General features: G+C 45.9%; 1 non-coding gene across 1 annotated transcript; it reads right to left on the bottom strand.

The window, feature by feature from the left end:
* Nucleotides 1-3,596: 3,596 nt before the first annotated feature.
* On the bottom strand, nt 3,597-3,669 carry TRNAF-GAA (transfer RNA phenylalanine (anticodon GAA)). The gene has a single exon. It is a non-coding gene; the product is annotated as a tRNA-Phe (tRNA).
* Nucleotides 3,670-8,950: the final 5,281 nt, after the last annotated feature.

Raw genomic sequence — 8,950 nt, 5'->3', positions numbered from 1 at the left:
CACAAGCAAGCGAGCACTGCATATACAGTAACCCCTGGTGCGACCTGCATTCAGTAGTTTCAGTGGGAACTTTTCCAGGTGTACTAACAGACCCAGTCATGCTCCTGCAGTGACCACACACGCCTTGCAGGGTTTTTTTTCCTGTTTATCTTTTTTTTCTATTTTTTTGTCTATGCAGTAAAGGGGTTTAAGCCTCTGCTGAAGAGATCCCATTTACCTAGCTGGCTGATCTTTCAGTGCAGACTCCCGCACCTCAGCAGCAGTGAGGTATAGCTCTGGTGCTGTGCGGTTGAGGGGGGTGCATGCAGACCGATCCGCGCCAGCACTCTTTGGGGGGGAAAAGTGGAGAGAGTTTTCGCAAGGATGGGGGAGAAGGGCAGCAGCAGCAAATTGGGACTGAAGGGATTTAAAGAAAGACAGAAATCACCAGAAAAAGCAGACAGAGCTGAAGGGCACTGGCAGAGCTGTGAACGTTTGTGGGGGAGAGCTGCAGGCTGCAGCAGTGCTGTGCAGGGGCTCAGGAAGAGGCAATAATCAGGGTCTGACATGCGCTGATTGATCAATGTGGGGGCCCTGGTGCCGAAAGGAGGTGAACGGTGGTGAGAGGTGGGAGCTGTATGTGTGGGGGCTGGGTGAAGGTGCTGGCAGGGCAGCCGCCCCCGCTGCCTGCCACCCACCGCCGTTATTCATCCTGCACCTTCCCTCGCCGCCTCCCGGTGAGCAAGCACCATGGAGCACGGGGCCGCTTTTAACCCTTCTTTGAGCCAAACACAGGGAAACTTGGCAACTTTTGGCACTGAGGTTTGAGTAAAAGCTCTTTCAGCCAGGAGGGGACCAGGTCCTTGGGAGCAGGAGCAGGCAAATAAGCTGCTCTCATCACTTCTGGCATCACTGCGCTATGGTCTCTGGGGATTTCTTTATGTCCTGCTACATGAACATGAGTGCCTGATTGCTAATATCAGAGGGAGACTTTCCTTTGCCTTGCTACAGCTGTGGATCAGGCTTCAAAACAATTTGATTACAGCTTCCTCTTTGTGCTGGACTGCAGCCACGTTAGGGGTGAACAAGCCCAGCAGTCACCAGCACCTCCATGTGAACAACAGTGCCAGCTTAGACCATGCATCCTCCAGCACTGCCTATGAGCAGATACCCAGGAAGGAGAAAGGACTGGGCAAATGCACATGATATCCACCACCCCCAAATCTCTTCCAGCCCTAAAAATCTCACCTTTTGACTTTTTTAAGTGCAGGGGATTTCCTCAGCTGGCTGTGGTTTATCTCTTCAGCAACCCATAATAAAACTCCACTCGAAACACCTTCTTTGTGGCAGGTCCTTTTAGACTGCCTGAGACAAAGGTACTGGTGGCCCACCAAGAAGAGGGGTGGTGGGAAACACCAGGTCCTCGGTAGGGAGAGTTATATTGCCAAAAGCAAATACAACTGGTCTGTCCTGCTTAGTGGGACTAAGGGCACATCTGTCATGGTGCTAAAATATCTTCCACTCTCTGCCCCAACAGAAATAGATATTGTTATGTCCAAACCTCCTTTGGGAATGGCTCCTGCCCCCTGCTATCCCCTGAACAGTGTCTGGACATTGCCTGGGAGAGCATGAGCTGGCACATTTAAGCAGTGTGCGGGAGCACTGGGCCGTGCTCAAGCCCAAGCACTGTCCTTATTTAGATTTCCAGCACACTTGTTAAACCATGAAGCTAGCACCAGGTCAAAGTATTATTTAGCAGGACTGCCTGTGCCATCCCACTGCTCTCTGACTCACAACCTTTGTGTCTGGTATCTGATTTGCTTCTGCCCTTAGGGCCCAAGGCTGCATTTCTTCAGCGTGGTAAATGAGGTCAGGGCAGTTCAACATAGCCACAGTGTGTAAACTGTTCTTAAACCTGAGGGCAATGCCTGGGATGCACATACACAATTGCCTGAGGTCTGTTTTCATAACAAAATGAGGCCCCAGACATATACGAAATTTGAAATAATTTAATCCTGCATATGAATCATACAGGAGGCTCTGACCTACTGTCACCCAGTTTGGAGACCAGGAAGCTCATTCACAATTTAGATGCGGACATAGACAATGCAGGTGAAGAGTCGAAGGAAAGGCATTTTCTAGTTGGTGCATCCTTGAGCCAGAGGATCCTGCCTGAGTACGTCAGGTCTGCAAAGGGCAGTGATGGGTGAACAGCATTATATTTCCTGAGCTATGTGGGAGGGCAATGCATGTTCTGGCCCTACCTGCTAGTGGGGGGTGGCTGTTGCCACAGAGGTTGCCCAGCAGGACCCATGGTACCTCTTCAAGGCTTAAGCAGGTCATGATGTGATTGACTCACACACAATCATTATCCATATCCTGATCAGGGAATTCATCTCCCAGAAGTGCTGCAGGATCTGATAGGGGTACATTCAGAGGTTAAAGAGCACCGCCAGAATGAAAGGGAGAAAGAAGAGGTCTCTGCCCTGTTATGGAGGAGAGCCTGGATGAGTATTGGGGTTGATCTTTGAGAAATCAATAGTCAAAGGTTCACTACTTCTCACTTCTTGTTTTTGCACAACTGACAGTTCAGGTCTTGCCTCTGCTGTTTGCCCGAAGGATTCCACAGATAGGGAATTAGGCAGAAAGGAATGGAGAACAAAATGCAAAACACAGTGACAGTTATAAAACTCTTTGGGGTGCCTGCTCATTGAAGATTATAATCTTATAAAACCCAGCTTAAGAGTAGAAAATGTTCAGAAAAGGGTAGAAATCTTCATCGGAGGTCTGGAGCTGTTCCCGTATGAGCAACAAGTAGACATACCAGAACTCTTTAGCCTGGGAAAAGACAAATTCTAGGAAGAGAAATTGCTTCAAGGTCAGCTGTGATTCATATTAAAATTACCTCTTTTCAACAGGGTATTTTTCCTTTTCTCAAATTACAGTTTTAATCTCCTGCATGGTCCCTTACACCAGTGGTTCAACATCACTACTTCTTTAGAGGCCATTCCCTGACATAGGACTAGGAACAGGCAGTTGAAGGTTGAGGGAACAAAAAAAACCAACCCTTTATATCACTATTTTTGCTGAAGCCCTTGAATTGTAAACTATGCCCCTGTTTCATAGACTCAGAATGGTTGAGGTTGGAAGAGATGTCTGGAGATCGTCTGGTCCAACCCCCCTGCTCAGGCAGGGCACCTATAGCCAGTTGCCCAAGACCATGTCCAAGAAGCTTTTGAATACCCACACGGACGAAGACTCCACAACCCTTCTGAGCAACTTGAGCCAGTGTTCATCACTCGCACAGTAAAAAGTATTTCCTGATGTTCATAGGGGACCTCCTGTGCTGTATTTTGTGCCCATTGTCGCTGCTGACCACTGAAAAGCACCTAGCTGTGTCCTCTTTGCACCCTCCCTTCAGGTATTCATATACACTGTTAGCATACCCCCTGATACTTTTCTGGGCTGAACAGCTCTCTCAGACTTTCCCAGCAGAAGAGATGCTTCCAACCCTTCATCATCTTCATGGCCCTTTGCTGGCCTCTCCTCAGTAGCTCCATGTCTCTGTTGTACTGGCGAGCCCAGCACTGGGCATAAGAAAACCTACAGGAAAAGGCTGCTGAAGCCTGGGTTTGAACCAGGGACCTTTAGATCTTCAGTCTAACGCTCTCCCAACTGAGCTACTTCAGCCCTGTTATAACACTAATTTTCACAAAACCTGTTGGAACATAATTATCTTTCAGAGCTTTAGTGTTCACACTAGCTTGGTAGACACTTGACTCTTGTCTTGACACCCGGAGTTGGGGAACCCTTAAAGCCTTTGGAATTTGACCTGCCTATTGTCCTCCAGGGAATTGAACCATGCCTTTTATCTCAAATTACAATCCCACCGCAACAACTCTTTTCAGGTTGCCTAAATATACACATTCAGTACTATTTGTGATACCTCAGGCTATCCCAGCTGACCCACAGGTCCTACTCCAGAGGACTGTAGGTTTCCTTTATGACCCATCTCACATCTTTCAGCCCTTTGATGACGGCTTGAATGCTCTTGGGCCTCTTAAAAAGCACCAGGCACTCAAGAACATAAAATGTGCCCTCCTAGGTCTGATTAATGGTCTATCTTGTCCAGTTCTCTGTTTCTGAAAATGGCACAGGGACATGCCCCATAGAAGATCACGTGAGTGTGGCTACAGTCCATTCGGCTTGAAGGACATTCAATAAGCTAGAAAGAACAGCTCCACCTGGTCATTCAGCATCTCTCTCTGGATCTATCACCAATGCTTAAGCCTACATTTAAATACCTGGCCCAAACATCAACTGTGAGAGACCAATAAGGTGAACAATTATTAAAGACTGTTGAATGAGAATGGCTTTGGTGGATAAATGCACTAGTTAGGAATAATTCTTACAGCTACATTTCCAAAGATAACACCCCTACAAGCAGATTTTCTGCGAGGCTGGACTAAGCTGTCACTCCATAGAGCCTACATCATTCATGCCCCATTGGCTGTAAGTGAAAGGGTGACAAGGAGCCATCTGCAGGTTTCTCCTTAGGAAAGGAAGACTTGCCATGTCAGCTCGTGTGGAAGCCTGGCTCACCCATGACTTAGCTCTGCCTTTCCAGATGTCCCATTTTTGCTTCACCAGCTTTCTCCTTGTCAAGGAAAGCAACTGCAGAAACCAAAGCAGTTCTGTTTCTCACCAGCTTTCCTCAGACAGGAAGAAATGATCCCAACATGGCAACTGTGGTATTTTACAACCCACTCTGCCTTGACGGAAATACTCAAGCTTCAGCTGGGTACAAAATTCCTACTGAAAGATGAGCTACGCTACCACTTCGCAAATGCTAGCAGTGCTGGTGGAAACAATGAAGTGAAGGATCTTATAAAGAACCAGCCTTGAAGGAAGTGCTATATTGCAGTTAAATTAGAAACCTGAGAAGCTGACTTGCTGGGAACTTGGCTTATTCAGACGGTAAACATTACAACTAAAAGTCTATGAACAAAGTTGTCAGAAGGAAGACTTGCGTTGCCAATTTAACATGTCAGATGGAAGAAGGTGGAAGCTTAGACTTCCCTTCATTGAAGAGAAAGAAATTAAACCTGTCCTTCTGGCTCATTTCAGACCCAGGGGATGGAGCTCTGTAGGCAGCTCTGCCAAGGGGACTGAATGAAGCAGAAGGAGGAATGAAGCTGGGATGACTGCTCTGGCTGTCTTGTTGGCAGGTTGAAATTGCTGCTTTTAGCAGATGCTGCTTTTCTGGGCCAAAGCTGTGGATACCTCTCCCTACCACACACATGTCCAGCTCAGTGTTGGATGGTGCAAATGCAGAGACTTGGGAAAACTGCTTAGACAGCCTATCCGCTGTCATGAAAAAGAGATGGATAGCGACCGCGATCTCCTGCTGGAAAAATACCATGTCCCTGTGACACTTATCTCCCCCAGTGAGACAGTCCTGTTTTCCATCTCTGTCCCCACTTTGCCCCCTATGCCAGAAACTTTCTGATAGGTAGTACTGTGCTTCACCTTTGATTTCCTTCTGTGGTTTCCTCAGGTCGGTTTTGTGTCCTTTGCACCAGGGGATCTGTAGGGTGTGGGTTCTCCATACTCTGTTCCCTGTTGTCCTCTCTCAGCTGTCCTCATTCCCCCTCCAAAAATTACCGTTTCATTCACGTCTTGAATGCTGCCTGTTTTGTTTTGGTGTCCCCATCCCAGGAAGGATGTGAAGGATTCCTACTCAGTGGAAAGGGGTAATAAAGTCACTTCCACACAGGCAATGGCCCTGTAATCTTTTTTTATTCAGTCTGGAAAAATAAAGGGTAAAAGAAAAGATGTTATAGGATCTAGAGAGAAGTAGTTAGGGGTTGATTGGTTATCGTGTCTTCTGATGAAGGGTTATTAGTTGAAATGAGCAAGTGTCAAGCTCAGAACAAAGAAAAATTAGTTTCTTCAAACAATAACTGTTTATCTGTGCAACTCCCTGCCGTAAGATATTACAGATCCCTGAAGTTTTCAGACATTAAAAAGCTGACTAAGCAGATTCATGGAAGGAAAAAACTCCATGAAGAGCGTGCAGATATGAAATTACCTGCTTTGGTTCATACAGTGCCTGAGCCACAAATCGCTGGAGATTAAGAGAGTATCTGGTGATACGACATTACATTCTTTTTTCTGTTGTTATGCTCTTCTACAGGCATTAACTCATGGAAAATGTTGCAGACTGGGTTTTGAGCTAGGTGTTCTTTTGTACATCTTCTCTGGCACCTTTCTATACTCATGCCCTGGCTTCTTGTGACATTAGGGAAGTGTCAGCCTGTTAAACCACATTGGCACGATGGGCAGAGGTGTGCCGGAGGTGTCATTTCATGCCATTAACTGTTTGATCTACCACTCCCACACAGGTGTTTGAGGTTTTGGCCACGTCAGACAGATGACAGGAGATCCCTCTGTCTCCACTTTTCCTCCTCCCATTCTTCCAGTTTTGCCAGCACTCAAGACTGATCTTCCAGTGCTTTTTAAAATACCCATCTGGCATCAGCCGGATGCAGCTTTCAGAAGTTATCGCATTACTCCCATGCAGAAAACTACTATGTCGAAAGGCACGAAGCTGGCCTTTGTGGGCCAGCATGGGCTCATCACCCCTTGCTGAGTGCACTCTTTTTTTAATGGGGGGTAAATGCATCAACCAGATGTAGGTGCAGAGAGCTGACCTTTTCAACCCAACTCAGCACATCAGATTTGTTTTAAATCTTAGTTTTCCTTGCAGACTTCCTGGCACCAAACTATGCCACTGATGGGATTTTGTCCTATTTCTCCACTCTTAACCCAGCTACCTGTGCCAGGGGAATGACAGACAACTGCAGGGTCGAGATGCTATTCCTTTTCACATACTGATTCGGCTCTGATGTGTCAAATAAAGCACATGTTCTTCCTTTAGGTTTCTTGAAATTTTTCTGTCTCATTACTCTGAGTGGGCTTCTGGTTTACTTGAAAAGCATTTTTAGTGATTATCTCTATTTTGCTGTCGCTATTTTCTCTTCTTTCTCTTCTTCCAAACTTTTCTGAAAACGATCTCATTAAGAACATGGAACTCCTGTTTCTGAAAAAGGTTCCTTGAGGTTTGCAAAGGTCTCCCAGCAGGAAGGTTTCTTGCCTCCATTTTCCCTGCAGTTCAACAGACCCCCAAGAGAACCCATTAGCAAAAATGGACCGCCTGAAAAAGAAATTCTACAAAATATGCAACAGCAGCAGCAATAGCTCTGAAACGTAAGGCTCCAGTAGGCAACAAACTATGTTTGCAAACCTCATCTTTGATGGCAGTTTAATATGTTAGGGAAAAAAAATGAGATAATGGCACAAAGGGGACTGCGGGTGCTTGCTACCTACTGCAATAGCTGTGAGGGGATGTACTAAGGAGAATGGAACATGGGGCCTCAGTTGTTATTCTGGAGAGATAAATGCATCTTTGATAAACAGAGTTAATGAAATCCTGCTGCCAAACCATGCCTGTCACATAGCGCTTTCCTTCTCCCTTCTTAAGTCTGATGTCTAAAAGACGCTGAGATGGTTAGCCAGTCCTTCGTCAGGGGGTCCAGCAGGTGTTCTTTAGAATTTTCATTTAAGGTTTGGCTCTTGGGATTCCTGGCTATGAATAACAGCACTTCTGCCCTTAAGTGCAGTATCCCTGTGCTCGAAGCGTGTACATTGGATGGAGAGATGCAGGCTGTGCTCCCACTGCTGCCTAAGAGAAATTATCTGAATCCGGGTGAAAATTTGTAATATCTGCCCTGTAGTGAAATGCCCACATATTCACTGGTAGGGACACAGAGCAAGGACAAACCCCAGACCTGGTATTTAAGTTCTCCCCAAGTCTGAATCACTCTTTGCTGGCAAACCTAAGTTTTACTCTTTGCTCTAGTGACTCTTTTATACAAAGAAAGAGACCTGAGAGATCTTGGATGTATTTCACTCAGAGTGGTGGGGTGATTTGGAAATGCAGAGGTCTGTGTTTATCAAATTCTTGTTTCCAACCAGGCAAAGGAATGTATGTGAGGCAGAGCTTTCTAAGCTTTATGGGGGTACCTCAGCTACTGTGCAGAAAAGACAGAGCAACAGCCCTGCCCTTGATTGTGTCCTCCAAGGATCCAGGCTGACCAGAGAGCGGGAGAACACCTAGTCTGAGAGTCTTCTCCTGGACCTAAGCACTGAGAGTCACAAGTCTTGCCCTAAATTTGTTTTGTGTCAGTTGCTGAATATCAGAGTCTTGCAGTTATGCTCAGCGTACAAGTCCTGTTGCTTTTCCCAGGCTTAAAAACATTTGCCGCTCCCGCTCTGCCTCCACAAACTCACAATGCACTATGCTTTCCCCAGATCTTTCTTTCAAGACGGCTCGCCCACTGCCATTTCAACTCATCAAAATTTCATTTTCAGAAGGATAAACTGAATGCATTCAGGAATCACTCTTTTAATAACTGTCAACAGACCAGAGCAATAAAACGGGTACTAAGGATGCAGAAAAACAGCACCAAGAAAACCCTTGTAAAAATAATAGGTACATTAAAGTATGTGTGGGTATGTAGGTATATTTGTAACACAAACCAGGTGGCATACTACCTCATTAGCAATCCGCTTGTTCTTGCCAAACAGGGTTTGGTGAGATTCCCTGAGAGGTTTCCCAGAAACTCATAAAATCAGTAGTAAACAACCCTTCTTGGGGGTTGGGAAATATTTTCTGACTCTGCCTAGCATCCCAGCCCCCTTCTGAAGTTTTTCTTTGTTTTGCAAAACATCCAGAAGTTATTGGGAGGAAAATTAGGGAACAAGGGAGGGGGAATAAGATGAGTATAGGCAGAATCCAGAGTAATCGGCTTCACATTGAAAAGCATAAGAATGATTGCTTGGACAGTGATGGTATCTTGATGTATAAATGGGTTTGTTACTTAACTCTGGTGATTCATGCTGTCAGGCA

The sequence above is a fragment of the Phalacrocorax aristotelis genome, chromosome 2 (assembly GCF_949628215.1).
Source record: "Phalacrocorax aristotelis chromosome 2, bGulAri2.1, whole genome shotgun sequence".
Classification (NCBI taxonomy): domain Eukaryota; kingdom Metazoa; phylum Chordata; class Aves; order Suliformes; family Phalacrocoracidae; genus Phalacrocorax; species Phalacrocorax aristotelis.
Note: the sequence above shows the minus strand (reverse complement) of the source record. Positions and strands in the feature narration are given on the sequence as shown.